Source organism: Haliotis asinina, chromosome 13, assembly GCF_037392515.1.
Source record: "Haliotis asinina isolate JCU_RB_2024 chromosome 13, JCU_Hal_asi_v2, whole genome shotgun sequence".
Lineage (NCBI taxonomy): Eukaryota > Metazoa > Mollusca > Gastropoda > Lepetellida > Haliotidae > Haliotis > Haliotis asinina.
Window position 1 is genome coordinate 55,657,276 of NC_090292.1, and position 17,069 is coordinate 55,674,344.

Genomic DNA, 17,069 nt, shown 5'->3' on the forward strand with positions numbered 1-17,069 from the left:
CCGCCGTAGGGATGAGGAATAGATGATACACCGATCAGTTCAGGTCTCAACAACAGCACACAACACAAACTCAAAGACTTTAGTGGAACACAACCTGCTCATGTCAAATGGCCGTTTAATGACATTGTTTTGTGTAGGTGTTGTCATGATAAACAGTACCTCCCATGGACATCCACAATCTACTGCTGGTGTTGCTCTCAACAGCAGTACACAGAACCTCCTATAGTTCCACAATCTACTACTGGTGTTGCTCTCAACAGCAGTACACAGAACCTCCTATAGTTCCACAATCAACTTGTGTCATACGCCTTCTTGATGACATTGTATTGCTGGTGTTGGTCTCAATTGTAGCACATAGAATCTTCCATAAAGGTCCACAATCTACTTAATGACATTGACACACACGGACCAAACATACAACACACACAGACCAAACATACAACACACGGACCAAACATGCAACACACACGGACCAAACATGCAACACACACAGACCAAACATACGACACACACAGACCAAACATACTTGGACATATCACACACACAAAATGAAATACGACACTTCCCTGAGTTAAAACAATAGCTGGTTTAGTGAGTGCATTATTTGTTCAGATCAAGTGTTGCACAACTGGATGTCCTCTGTCACCTTCTGGCCGCCATCAAGTATAAACATACATCCATACGCCATATAGACAGTGTCCTAGTGTGTAGTCAACCATCCCCTACATTGACGCAGTCAACCATCCCCTACATTGACACAGTCAACCATCCCCTACATTGACACAGCCAAGAGAAGGGCTGTTTGGGATGTTTACATTTTCACACACAACCTACAAGAACATTAAACACAGCTTATTAGAATGACAAAAAAAAACATTATAAATGTTCTCCCACTACCTATATAAACAAATAGAAATGAAAACAGCACTGCCTTTGACCCTTACAAATTGGCACTGTTTCACACAACATGATATTACACTCACTCCAAACAGCACTGCCGTCATCGTACACAGTGATACACTACAGACACATTCATCATCAGCACACACAGTGTTACAGGACAGTTGTTCTTCCACTTGGGAAACCAGTAAACATTGTGACTTAATGTGTGTACAGATCTAGTGGAGCAGATCAACAGCTGGTCATGAGTCACTGTCTACCTGCAGCATGTGACTGAGGTTCAGTGCACCATGTCTTCCACAGTTGGTTTACTGACAGGTCTGTGCACACAGTTGGAACTAAATCCTGGATATGTCAAAATAGTTAGTGAATGAGTGTAGGTTTACACTACTTTTAGCAATATTCCAGCAATATTCCAGCAATATTCCAGCAAGTGACTCCAGAACAATTTACCCATGTGTCAAATAGAACCTCGGTCTTCGGCGTGATGAGCGGACGGTTTAATACGCTCCCTGTCATCTTAATTTTACCACTGAAGCCAAGGTGAAGGACACTGTGGGAAGTGAGGAAGACACTCGTGTACACGAGATGGACATATTCTGTGTGTCCTTCAGTGTAGAACATTGCGATACAGATTCCAATGGACTGGGTTAGGATTTGGGAGATATTCTGCATGTCCTTTCAGTACAGAACATAGTGAGACACTCACACAGATCAACACAATGTCAGCTGTCTGTTGCCTACAACCAATATATCTCGTGCTGACAACACAGAAACTGTGGCCTGACCACATCTCTATCTGATTTGATCTCAATTTTTGCCTGACTGCATCTTTGACATCACTATTCCATAGCACCATTTCCTAATCTGTAACACCCTATCCCCAATCCATACCACCACGTCCAAATACCATAGCCTCCCTTTCCCCAATCCACACTACTCCATCACCAACCTACAGCACCCAAACCCACTCAATAGCACCTGATCCATAACACCCCATTCTAAACATACACCACTTCAAATCCTAAAGCCACTCCATCCCAGTTCTATCCCTGCCCATGGCTAAAACATCCAGCACTCACACAACACCCCATTCCGATTCCATAGCACTTTGCACCAGTCCAAACCCTTACCCTATTCCATAACACCTTGCACCATTCCGTAACACCATTCCATAACACCTCCCAGCATCTCACTGCACCTTGCACCATTCCGTAACACCTTGCACCATTCCGTAACACCTTGCACCATTCCGTAACACCATTCCATAACACCTTCCAGCATCTCACTGCACCTTGCACCATTCCGTAACACCTTGCACCATTCCGTAACACCTTGCACCATTCCGTAACACCATTCCGTAACACCTTGCACCAGTCCATAACACCCTAGCCCACAGCACTTTCAATGCATCCCATCCTTCCCTACATCCCCAGTCTCATAGTGTCCTGTCTCCACCATACAAGACTTTCACCATTCTGTAAACACAAGGTAAGAACATGACACAAGACAGGTTATAACCCCTGTACGGCCATCACAGGTAGCCAGCCACACCACTCCTGCTGTAATCTGTACGCACATCCAGCAAACATACCTGCAGTGAGTGTCCAGTTCTGGTGACCAGGGTAACATACAGATCCAGGTATCCTTCCCTGCCACACAGGCTAAACGCGGGACTGACCCACTTCCCAGGGAGCTCCTTGACACCTACTCCTGTACTACAGCACACACACAGCCTCAACAGTTAGGTCAGTTCACATGCAGGGAGGTGACAGCTATACCTACCTGTCAGACCCTGTGAGGGATGACCTGTCAGCCACCTGACACCCCCTCACAACAAGTGGACCTGTCCTGTGAGGGGAGAAGTGTTCACGGAGCATTAGGTTTGACAAGGTAAATAGTTCCTGAGATTTGTCCAGGTACAGGATGAGAGCATTGTGAAAATCTACCTGATTCACCCATGCAGAACATAGACTTGCCTGGGGACAGAAGCAGCATGATTGTGTTCAGCATAGACTAGTCTGTTGGGGGAGAGACAGGCTGGGATAACTGATGTCGTATCACCCAGGGATTGGTGATTTAACCGGGTATGACATGGTTAAAGTGCAGTGGACAGGATATCAGCATCTTCATTTGTAGAGAATGACAGAGCAAGGAGTATCCTAAACAGCAATCCCTTGAACAACGGCATCCTGAACAACCAACAACAGCATCGTGAACATCTCACAACTGCATCCTGAACAACTAACAACATCATCATGAACAAATGTACCTTGAATAAAGGCACCATGAAACAACTGCATTGTAAACAGCTGGAATCTGGACTTTGTTATCTCCAACAACAGACAACTGCATTGGGAACAACAGAATTTTGAACAACTTAATCACAAACAACTTTATCTTAAACTACTGTATACTGAACAACAGAATGTTGAATATCTTGAAAAGCACCATATATATAATGTACGTAACAGTATTTGACTGTTATGAATGTAAAGCAATGTCATAATGCAACATGTATCAATCAAAGAAGATATAGCAAAACTCCAAGGTCAGAATGATTTTGTAAACTGTGTAACACGTAACTTATTGAGAATGAATATGATATGTGTGTGTGTGTTCCATGCCAATATCAGGGTAATAAACTTGTGTATATTATTGTAACAATCAAAATATTGTGACTTTCTGCCATCTGTTCAACTGCATACATTACCAACAGAAATCATGACTCATCAAATCTCATTTCCAGTTTATTACATGATGACAAGTAACGTCAGTAGCATCTCACATGGCATCTATATCAGATGTGACACATTGCAGCTGCAGTAGCAACAACAACACCAGTGGCAGCAACATCTGACACCACACATCAGCAGCTAAATTTCCATTACTGCAGTTCAAAATTACAATTTAGATTTGTCATCAAATCTGATGTCTTCTGGTATGTACAAACTGAACATCTTGTAGTATCTCTTATTTAGATCAGCCACAATCATGTGCAGTCACAAAGCCAGGCTTGTGACAGAATTCTAACTGTTTTTCTGCTTTTCCATAACTTGTAATGATGGTCTGGTGCAAGATGGAATCATGTGTCCTCAATACTATATGTGTGTGGGTTATTAAATATATACCATGACAAGATGGAAACACGTGTCCTCAATACTCTATGTCTGGGTTATTAAATATATACCATGATAAGAACATATACCACAGCACTGAAATACTCAAGCACCATGTTATGCTTTTCAACTTCATCTTGGAACGGTTGACATGAGTGACGAGAAAGGACAAATTTAAAAATGAAAACATACACAGATGATCCTAGCAACTGTTTCTTGTAATCCATATAGCAACAGTATAATGAGTCTTCTACATCATCCATTGTGGAAAAACAACAAAGTTGACAGGAATGTTGGGAGAAGTACAGAGAACAGAATGCCTGTTATAATTCAACAAACAAATGGGTTCAGTTTGTTTCTTGTACTCGACATCTCATCATCATTACATACACCACAGTGTTTATTAATTCTCATGTTCTTCCACATTTCATCTTCATCATCATCATCATCATCATCGCCATCGTCATCGCGGCAGTCGGTTCAAGCTAAAACATGATGTTTTATACTTTATAGTACATAATACCTACTGACAAATGTTCCCCCCAATTACATAATCATGGTAAACAATGTATCCTCGGATAATGTTTTGTAGATGAAATACACTTACTCTAGTAGCCAGAAACAAACATTACAAACACTGGCTGGTGTAATGCAACGCATTAAACATGGAACATTATGATTCACAAGTTCATGACAGAGTGTGAAATTATTCTAAATATGAGGGCACCATTCATGTGTAACAGTCAAGAAAAAATAAACACGTGAAAAACATGACGCTAAGCTTGGCTAACCCCCACGTTCCTAAACTGAAATAACTGCACATTTGTGACTGAATGAAGCAGGTTTATGCATATAACTGTAATAGATACAAACTGCGTATTACATCACTTGTAATTAAAAAATTATACTTACAAAATTTGTAAACCCACAAAGTTCCATCTTCGCCGCAGCGAAGCACATGGTCCACTATCATTCCCATCTTTTAAGTTACCTCCCTTGGCCCTTGGGCATACAAAATACGGATCGCAATCCGAAACGATTAAATTTGTCAGTTACAAAATATGTATCCCAATCCGAAACGATTAAATGTTTCAGCTACAATGCCTGCATTATAAATGTGGCATATATCACAAACTCGGAATCATTTTTGTAATCAGCTGCACAGACTGATGCTCATGCTTTTGATCTCTGGATTGCCTGGTCTAAACTTATTTTTTAACAGATGCCATATAGCTGGAACACTTCAGAGTGTGGAACTAAACAACATTTCTACAAAAGAAAAACATGAAATTAAGGCTCACACACACTTCAGGGGTTCAACTATTGAGTGATATACCAGGTTCATTTGAAAATAAATGCCTGTCTGACATTACAAGAACTACTACTGCTACATATTTGCTGCCATGTTTGAGCTCGATCCTGTATTGACCAAGTAAGTTGATGATGGTAAACTAACACACAGGAAGCACATATAACCAGGTTGCCTACATCTACTAACCAAAGCACCTGTCCAGATGACATGCCATTTGTGAGATAGTTGTCAGCCCAAATAATTATATACAATAACCTATGTACAAGCACCTGACATTCCACAGTGTAAATATGTACCAATCAATAAAATATTGTGACATGACACAACAGGCCACACACAGAGCTGAACACTAGCCATCAGAGTGTGCAGCATCTGAGTGATGTATACTATACATATGTGTTTTCTAGAGCCATGTGTCTTCTAGAGCCATGTGTCTTCTATAGACATGTGTCCTCTAGAGCCATGTGTCCTCTAGAACCATGTGTCCTGTATAGTCATGTGCCTCTATAGACATGTGTCCTCTACAGACCTGTGTCCTCCACAGATAAGTGTCCTTTATAAGCATTTGTCATCTATCAGTCTAAGTAAAACTTATCCTCAGTACTTTTCGTTGCACTCCACCAATGAGTCTAACAAAACCTTATGGAAGGTCATGTCAGGTAACCTTTGAGATTGACCAATCAGAACACAGCTTAGCAAATCGCGAAAGTGCACATTCGCACATCCCTCATGAACATTTTATCTCGAAAAGGTTCGTACCCGAACGATTTTAAATGCTATTTAGCGTACGATCGCTTCCGGGTGATGCACACAGCGTATATACTGCCATGACAACGGTGAGTAAACAGTCGCTGAAAATAGTGTTTTTGACAATATTCAGGGATGTTATCTTATGGAAATATTAGCTAATGGTAACCATGTCAACAGAAACCCCAAAGCGTATATACTGCAGGTCAAATAACTGTGTTATATGCTGATTTTTGTTTGTGGAGAGATCTGTGTCGGTGACCTGAATATTTTGAAAGTCCCTCCGATCCCTAAATAGTAGCCGTTGTCTGATTGGTTAAATCTATTTAACCATCTCGCATTTGATTGGATTGTCATTGATTGCTAAAAGGTTACCTGACGCGACCTTCTACTAGGTTTTGTTAGACTCAGTGGTGTAGTGTAACGAAATACACAGAGACAAAGTTTACTTAGACTGGTCATCTACTGGCCTGTGTCCTCAATAGGCATGTGTCCTCTTGAGACATGTGCTATCTATATACCTATGTTCTCTATAGACACATCATCAGCAGACATGTGTCTATAGACATGTGTCCTCTATTGACGTGTGCTCAATAGGCATGTGTCCTCTATAGACATGTCCTCAAAAGACGTGTCCTCTATAGATGTGTAAGCAATAGACTTGTGTCCTCTATAGACACATCCTCAATAGACATGAGTCCTCTGGAGATGTGTCCTCATTTGATGTATCCGCCAGAGACGTGTCCTCAAGAGACAAATGTCCTCTATTGACATATATCCTCCATAGACATGTGTCATCTATAGACTTATCCTCAAAGGACATGTGTCATCAATAGACATGTGTCCTCAACAGACATGTCCTCCATAGACAGGTCTCTTCTATAGACATGTCCTCCATTGAAATGTCTTCAATAGATGTGTTCTCTATAGAGAAGTGTCCTGTATAGACATGTCCTCAATAGGTCATAACAAGGATTGAACAGTTTGTAGATTACACTGGTGAAATCTGGACATCAACAATGGACAAAAGATCAGCGTGTCATGAAAACATTTACCTTTGTGTGTTGTGTGAAACTGTAAGGGGATATCACAGCCCTGTGAGACATCGGGTCACAGAACTTCTGCACTGTTGTTCTGCAAGTCAAGCAAACCGGTGCATCTCACTCTGACCAGTGCCTTGTCTCGGGGAGGGTTATCTGTGGTCAACTGCTTGGGGAGCCAGGTCCTTGTCTCTGGGAGGGTTATCTATGATCAACTTCTTGGGGAGCCAGGTCCTTCTCTCGGGGAGGGTTATCTATGATCAACTGCTTGGGAAGCCAGGTCCTTCTCTTGGGGAGGGTTATCTATGGTCAACTGCTTGGGGAGCCAGGTCCTTGTCTCGGGGTGTGTTATCTGTGGTCAACTGCTTGCGAAGCCAGTGCCACTGTCATTTCCTTGGGAAGCTAGTCCCTTGTCTTGGGGAGGGTTATCTACTGTGAATTCCTTGGGAAGCCAGTCCCTTGTCTCGGAGAGGTTTATCTACTGTCACATCCTTGGGAAGCTAGTCCCTTGTCTCAGAGAGGTTTATCTACTATCACATCCTTGGGAAGCTAGTCCCTAGTCTCGGAGAGGTTTATCTACTGTCATATCCTTGGGAAGCTAGTCCTTTGTCTCGGAGAGGTTTATCTGCTGTCATATCCTTGGGAAGCCAGTCCCTTGTCTTGGAGAGGTTTATCAACTGTCATATCCTTGGGAAGCTAGTCCCTTGTCTCGGAGAGGTTTATCTACTGTCATATCCTTGGGAAGCCAGTCCCTTGTCTTGGAGAGGTTTATCTACTGTCATATCCATGGGAAGCTAGTCCCTTGTCCTGGAGAGGTTTATCTACTGTCATATCCTTGGGAAGCTAGTCCCTTGTCTTGGAGAGGTTTATCTACTGTCACATCCTTGGGAAGCTAGTCCCTTGTCTTGGAGAGGTTTATCTACTGTCATATCCTTGGGAAGTTAGTCCCTTGTCTTGGAGAGGTTTATCTACTGTCATATCCTCAGGAAGCCAGTCCCTTGTCTCGGAGAGGTTTATCTACTGTCATATCCTCAGGAAGCCAGTCCCTTGTCTCGGAGAGGTTTATCTACTGTCATATCCTCAGGAAGCCAGTCCCTTGTCTCGGAGAGATTTATCTACTCTCATATCCTCAGGAAGCTAGTCCCTTGTCTCGGAGAGATTTATCTACTGTGAATTCCTTGGGACCAAGGGTTACCTCCAGACTAGTAGGACACCATTTGTGAGATGATCAGTGAGGTGTCTACTGAGACAAGTGTTCGGAACTGGTAGAAATATCACAACTGTTGACAGGTTCAATACCAACAATCAATCATCCCAAAAATATGGGTTAGCATCATTTTTAAAATTTTCCTGTTTATACTGCTACTACAGTTATGCACGAACGAAAAAAACCCGTGGTTCTCTGAGGTTTTCTGGTTTTATTTACAAACTGTGCAAAGTGCGTTTACGCATTTCACATCAAAATGTAAGATGATGCAAATCCACGATGAACATAAACTTTCTGGAGTCTTCAAGAAATATTCAGTCAGGGTTAGGGTTAGGGTTAGGTTAGGTTAGGTTAGGTTAGGTTAGGTTAGGTTAGGTTAGGTTAGGTTAGGTTAGGTTAGGTTAGGTTTAGGTTTAGGTTTAGGTTAGGTTAGGTTAGGTTCGGGTTAGGTTTAGGTTAGGTTAGGTTAGGTTTAGGTTAGGTTAGGTTAGGTTCGGGTTAGGTTAGGTTCGGGTTAGGTTAGGTTCGGGTTAGGTTAGGTTAGGTTAGGTTAGGTTAGGTTAGGTTAGGTTAGGTTAGGTTAGGTTAGGTTAGGTTAGGTTCGGGTTAGGTTAGGTTAGGTTAGGTTAGGTTAGGTTAGGTTAGGTAGGGTTAGGGTTAGGGTTAGGGTTAGGGTTGGGTTAGGTTAGGTTAGGTTAGGTTAGGTTAGGTTAGGTTAGGTTAGGTTAGGTTAGGTTAGGTTAGGTTAAGGTTAGGTTTAGGTTTAGGTTAGGTTAGGTTAGGTTCGGGTTAGGTTCAGGTTAGGTTAGGTTAGGTTTAGGTTAGGTTTAGGTTAGGTTAGGTTCGGGTTAGGTTCAGGTTAGGTTAGGTTAGGTTAGGTTAGGTTAGGTTAGGTTAGGTTAGGTTAGGTTAGGTTAGGTTAGGTTAGGTTAGGTTAGGTTAGGTTAGGTTAGGTTAGGTTCTAACCCTAACCCTGATTTGACTGTAACTGGGCTGAGTTTTCTAATAATCAAAATGTTTTCAGACCTTGACATCTTCTAAGATGAGAAACTATGATCAATTGCTTCGTTATTTCTTCACAGGAACCCATTTCTGACAATTTCAGTTCACCAGAACACCACTACTAGTACTAGAGACTAGTTGGACACTACCTAAAGAGAACTGTAAACCCAAAGTCACTGTGTTCTGTAAGCTGATTGGTTGAAAAACATGATCAAATGGTATTTGATTCACGGAAACTGCAAGAATTGTTTTGTTGTGTCATCAACAGTGGTTGCATCATTCAAATCATATTGTGACGTAAAGTTAGAACGACGTCACAAATGAGCAACTCCAGATGCTGCCCTGGGAACCAGCTGACGACACTTCACTGCTGTACTTGTACTCGATGTAAATGAGCGCAGACAGTAAAACCCTTTGGTTTACATTTTTGTTTACAATGTCGATAAACATCATGTGTTGACCAATTTCCGTGTGTTGTTGAGTATTTGACGCACGGGAACATATCACTTAAAACCTCCGGCTGACGCTGTTGGTTCCAAATGTATTCCCATGCTTCAAATACTCAATAACACCCAGAAAATGGCAAACACATGATGTTTGTCTCCTAATTGCAAGCTTCAGACCAACTCCTGCGGTGGGTGAGATAGCGTGCGTGCGTGCGTGCGTGCGTGCGTGCGTGCGTGCGTGCGTGCGTGCGTGCGTGCGTGCGTGCGTGCGTGCGTGCGTGCGTGCGTGCGTGCGTGCGTGCGTGCGTGCGTGCGTGCGTGCGTGCGTGCGTGCGTGCGTGCGTGCGTGCGTGCGTGCAGTTTCATGTCACTTGAGCAATATTCCAGCAGCATCATGGTGAAGACTCCAGAAATGCGTTTCACACAATGCACCCATGTTGGGAATCGACCCCGGGTATCACTGTGACAAATGAACACTATAACCACAAGACTACCCCACTACTCCTGTGTTGTGAAGACACCTGGCAGACTGTCAGTGTGTAATACATAGTGACATTACATCAAACAAACTCGGCAACACCTCAGAATACTCAATACTGAGCATACGATGAAGCAAGGCTACTGTGCAGAAATCCGACTCCTCATCAAGTCTCACTACGTCTGGCAACTGCAGGCAACATGGAAACTGAGTGATGCTGGGAGGAAGAGACATCCAACTCAGATTGAAAACCTGTTTGTTGGGAGATTAGGAATTTAAAGAGGTGTTACTTAAGTGTTGAGAGGTGACCTCATGACCCAACTCCCAAAAGCCCCTCCTAATCCACCTCTTGGTTGTGAAGTCACCATTCTGCAGCAGGACAAGGACAACCCTCATCCAACCCCAGTTTCCACGGCAACAAGATGTTTGGGGATATCTCCATGGCTTCATCAGAGGAAGGAGTATTTGCTAATGTATCCCTGTCATTGCTGCAGCCATATTCCTCCATTGTGTGGCATGTTATTCCAACCAGTCAGTCAGTGCAACACTGCCATCACCTGAAGTCGCCTTGTATCCACTAAGGTACTTGAAATCAGAGCTCCTTTAGTCAAAGAAAAATATGGATGTGTAAAATGCCTAATAAATATGCCTTCTTTGACCCAACAGAGATGAGAATGAACGCAGCAGCAGCATCAACTCTTGTGAATCACATGCTGAGGATATATCCCAGGGAGTTGATAACTAAAACATGAGTGATCCACTGACTCATTCAATAATGCTGTAGCACTTTCAGTTCTTAACAATTTCTACAGCATTGTGTTGACACTTCAGTTTTCACTAGCACCTGTCCAGCGGGCCAGAATATTTGCTGGACCCTTCACACAACTCTATTGTGGGTAGTGGTAAGGAGGACAACCTCACAGGGCAGAACAACACAACACAGCTCTTAACAGTAAACTTGAAAATCACTGACCTGTGAACCATTGGATCAGTTTGAAATACTAAACTATTGAATGCTTCAGTTTCCACAGTGCTGCAGAAGATGACTCCACAGTTTGCTGTTCAACAGACAAGCATGACTCACTACCTCCCCTCCCCCTCCAGGTCTGTACAACTCCCTCCCCCCTCCCTCCCTCATCAACACTGCATCGGACATCTACCCAAGTCACTGGGCTGCCTTCTTAACACTACTGGATTACTTTTGGCTGACAAGACTTACTGCCAACAATCTGTTTGAGACAAAATGATACTGATGAATTTGCAGTCTAACACAAATACAAATAGACAGACAGACATAATAATCCTTCTTTCTATCAATTTTCGATCACCAGAACCACTCTAACTGCAACCTTGTAACAAACTGGGAAAACATAAATAAATGATGACAGCTCCTTAAGCAGCGTGTTTTTTTTATTTTTGCAACAAACATTATGCTATTTTGTTAATCTGTTGTTTTAACTGCACTGCTCGTTGGTTTGATTCTGTTATTTTAACTGCACTGCTCGTTGGTTTGATTCTGTTATTCTAACTGCACTGCTCGTTGGTTTGATTCTGTTATATCTGTTGGTTTTGGTTTTTTTGTGTGTTTTATGGTACTATTTTGTCTAAAATGGACTGTACTGACACTTGAATTATTCTATAGTGTACTTTTTTTAAATAATCAAAGTAATGTTTGGGTATAAGAAATGTTTCATATTAGATTTTGGTCCACCTGGAATTTCTTTCTTCTTCAATGAAAACTGACAAAACGACAAACTGCAACTAAGAAAAAGTTACTAAAATTATATTTTTTCTGGGGGGATTATTGTAACATCCTTTTTGTCAGTGACCCTAAGCTCAACCTGCACAAAGCACAATAACTTTATAGGTTCGTGTGTTTTCTAAGGCTTTACAAAATCTATTTTTATATTTATTTTAATATTATATCCCTCTCTTTTTCAAAATTCTTATTCACAAACTAGTGACATCTCCATGAAAATATTGTGAAAATTATTATACAAACATTAGGAAGGGTCATACAGTGTTTTCCATTCACTTACCTATGCAATATATCATGTATATCCTGACAGTGTTTTCCATTCACTTACCTATGCAATATATCAATGTATATCCTGACAGTGTTTTCCATTCACATACCTATGCAATATATCATATATATCCTGACAGTGTTTTCCATTCACTTACCTATGCAATATATCAATGTATATCCTGACAGTGTTTTCCATTCACTTACTTATTGAAATATATCCTGACAGTGTTTTCCATTCACTTACCTATGCAATGTATCAATGTATATCCTGACAGTGTTTTCCATTCACTTACCTATGCAATATATCATGTATATCCTGACAGTGTTTTCCATTCACTTCCCTATGCAATATATCAATGTATATCCTGACAGTGATTTCCATTCACTTACCTATGCAATATATCAATGTATATCCTGACAGTGTTTTCTATTCACTTCCCTATGCAATATATCAATGTATATCCTGACAGTGTTTTCCATTCACTTACCTATGCAATATATCATGTATATCCTGACAGTGTTTTCCATTCACTTCCCTATGCAATATATCAATGTATATCCTGACAGTGATTTCCATTCACTTACCTATGCAATATATCATATATATCCTGACAGTGTTTTCCATTCACTTACCTATGCAATATATCAATGTATATCCTGACAGTGTTTTCCATTCACTTACTTATTGAAATATATCCTGACAGTGTTTTCCATTCACTTACCTATGCAATATATCATAGTATATCCTGACAGTGTTTTCCATTCACTTGCCTATGCAATATATCAATGTATATCCTGACAGTGATTTCCATTCACTTACCTATGCAATATATCAATGTATATCCTGACAGTGTTTTCTATTCACTTCCCTATGCAATATATCAATGTATATCCTGACAGTGTTTTCCCTTCACTTACCTATGCAATATATCATAGTATATCCTGACAGTGTTTTCCATTCACTTCCCTATGCAATATATCATGTATATCCTGTCAGTGTTTTCCATTCACTTCCCTATGCAATGTATCAATGTATATCTGACAGTGTTTTCCATTCACTTGCCTATGCAATATATCATGTATATCCTGACAGTGTTTTCCATTCACTTCCCTATGCAATATATCAATGTATATCCTGACAGTGATTTCCATTCACTTACCTATGCAATATATCAATGTATATCCTGACAGTGTTTTCCATTCACTTACCTATGCAATATATCAATGTATATCCTGACAGTGATTTCCATTCACTTACCTATGCAATATATCAATGTATATCCTGACAGTGTTTTCTATTCACTTCCCTATGCAATATATCAATGTATATCCTGACAGTGTTTTCCATTCACTTCCCTATGCAATATATCAATGTATATCCTGACAGTGATTTCCATTCACTTACCTATGCAATATATCAATGTATATCCTGACAGTGTTTTCTATTCACTTCCCTATGCAATATATCAATGTATATCCTGACAGTGTTTTCCATTCACTTACCTATGCAATATATCATAGTATATCCTGACAGTGTTTTCCATTCACTTCCCTATGCAATATATCAATGTATATCCTGACAGTGATTTCCATTCACTTACCTATGCAATATATCAATGTATATCCTGACAGTGTTTTCTATTCACTTCCCTATGCAATATATCAATGTATATCCTGACAGTGTTTTCCCTTCACTTACCTATGCAATATATCATAGTATATCCTGACAGTGTTTTCCATTCACTTCCCTATGCAATATATCATGTATATCCTGTCAGTGTTTTCCATTCACTTACCTATGCAATGTATCAATGTATATCTGACAGTGTTTTCCATTCACTTGCCTATGCAATATATCATGTATATCCTGACAGTGTTTTCCATTCACTTCCCTATGCAATATATCAATGTATATCCTGACAGTGATTTCCATTCACATACCTATGCAATATATCAATGTATATCCTGACAGTGTTTTCCATTCACATACCTATGCAATATATCAATGTATATCCTGACAGTGTTTTCTATTCACTTCCCTATGCAATATATCAATGTATATCCTGACAGTGTTTTCCCTTCACTTACCTATGCAATATATCATAGTATATCCTGACAGTGTTTTCCATTCACTTACCTATGCAATATATCATGTATATCCTGTCAGTGTTTTCCATTCACTTACCTATGCAATGTATCAATGTATATCTGACAGTGTTTTCCATTCACTTGCCTATGCAATATATCATGTATATCCTGACAGTGTTTTCCATTCACTTCCCTATGCAATATATCAATGTATATCCTGACAGTGATTTCCATTCACTTACCTATGCAATATATCAATGTATATCCTGACAGTGTTTTCTATTCACTTCCCTATGCAATATATCAATGTATATCCTGACAGTGTTTTCCATTCACTTACCTATGCAATATATCATGTATATCCTGACAGTGTTTTCCATTCACTTCCCTATGCAATATATCAATGTATATCCTGACAGTGATTTCCATTCACTTACCTATGCAATATATCATATATATCCTGACAGTGTTTTCCATTCACTTACCTATGCAATATATCAATGTATATCCTGACAGTGTTTTCCATTCACTTACTTATTGAAATATATCCTGACAGTGTTTTCCATTCACTTACCTATGCAATATATCATAGTATATCCTGACAGTGTTTTCCATTCACTTGCCTATGCAATATATCAATGTATATCCTGACAGTGATTTCCATTCACTTACCTATGCAATATATCAATGTATATCCTGACAGTGTTTTCTATTCACTTCCCTATGCAATATATCAATGTATATCCTGACAGTGTTTTCCCTTCACTTACCTATGCAATATATCATAGTATATCCTGACAGTGTTTTCCATTCACTTCCCTATGCAATATATCATGTATATCCTGTCAGTGTTTTCCATTCACTTACCTATGCAATGTATCAATGTATATCTGACAGTGTTTTCCATTCACTTGCCTATGCAATATATCATGTATATCCTGACAGTGTTTTCCATTCACTTCCCTATGCAATATATCAATGTATATCCTGACAGTGATTTCCATTCACTTACCTATGCAATATATCAATGTATATCCTGACAGTGTTTTCCATTCACTTACCTATGCAATATATCAATGTATATCCTGACAGTGATTTCCATTCACTTACCTATGCAATATATCAATGTATATCCTGACAGTGTTTTCCATTCACTTCCCTATGCAATATATCAATGTATATCCTGACAGTGTTTTCCATTCACTTCCCTATGCAATATATCAATGTATATCCTGACAGTGATTTCCATTCACTTACCTATGCAATATATCAATGTATATCCTGACAGTGTTTTCTATTCACTTCCCTATGCAATATATCAATGTATATCCTGACAGTGTTTTCCATTCACTTACCTATGCAATATATCATAGTATATCCTGACAGTGTTTTCCATTCACTTCCCTATGCAATATATCAATGTATATCCTGACAGTGATTTCCATTCACTTACCTATGCAATATATCAATGTATATCCTGACAGTGTTTTCTATTCACTTCCCTATGCAATATATCAATGTATATCCTGACAGTGTTTTCCCTTCACTTACCTATGCAATATATCATAGTATATCCTGACAGTGTTTTCCATTCACTTCCCTATGCAATATATCATGTATATCCTGTCAGTGTTTTCCATTCACTTACCTATGCAATGTATCAATGTATATCTGACAGTGTTTTCCATTCACTTGCCTATGCAATATATCATGTATATCCTGACAGTGTTTTCCATTCACTTCCCTATGCAATATATCAATGTATATCCTGACAGTGATTTCCATTCACATACCTATGCAATATATCAATGTATATCCTGACAGTGTTTTCCATTCACTTACCTATGCAATATATCAATGTATATCCTGACAGTGTTTTCTATTCACTTCCCTATGCAATATATCAATGTATATCCTGACAGTGTTTTCCCTTCACTTACCTATGCAATATATCATAGTATATCCTGACAGTGTTTTCCATTCACTTACCTATGCAATATATCATGTATATCCTGTCAGTGTTTTCCATTCACTTACCTATGCAATGTATCAATGTATATCTGACAGTGTTTTCCATTCACTTGCCTATGCAATATATCATGTATATCCTGACAGTGTTTTCCATTCACTTCCCTATGCAATATATCAATGTATATCCTGACAGTGATTTCCATTCACTTACCTATGCAATATATCAATGTATATCCTGACAGTGTTTTCTATTCACTTCCCTATGCAATATATCAATGTATATCCTGACAGTGTTTTCCATTCACTTACCTATGCAATATATCATAGTATATCCTGACAGTGTTTTCCATTCACTTCCCTATGCAATATATCAATGTATATCCTGACAGTGATTTCCATTCACTTACCTATGCAATATATCAATGTATATCCTGACAGTGTTTTCCATTCACTTCCCTATGCAATATATCAATGTATATCCTGACAGTGTTTTCCCTTCACTAACCTATGCAATAGATCATAGTATATCCTGACAGTGTTTTCCATTCACTTACCTATGCAATATATCATGTATATCCTGTCAGTGTTTTCCATTCACTTACCTATGCAATGTATCAATGTATATCCTGACAGTGTTTTCCATTCACTTGCCTATGCAATATATCATGTATATCCTGACAGTGTTTTCTATTCACTTCCCTATGCAATATATCAATGTATATCCTGACAG

General features: G+C 39.7%; 1 protein-coding gene across 7 annotated transcripts in view; it reads right to left on the bottom strand.

The window, feature by feature from the left end:
* LOC137260490 (tight junction protein ZO-1-like) overlaps window positions 1–17,069 on the bottom strand; it is a 127,578-nt gene that overhangs the window by 105,147 nt on the left and 5,362 nt on the right. For 2 of the 7 annotated variants that reach the window (XM_067798167.1, XM_067798165.1), the window contains exon 1: window positions 2,495–2,877. The exons of 1 other annotated variant lie outside the window; for it this stretch is intronic. The gene's annotated coding sequence lies outside the window, so the exon portion shown is untranslated. Of the gene's footprint in view, window positions 1–2,494; window positions 2,878–17,069 lie in introns of those variants that run through there. 4 more of the 7 variants (XM_067798166.1, XM_067798164.1, XM_067798162.1 and 1 more) reach the window with 3 other exon arrangements.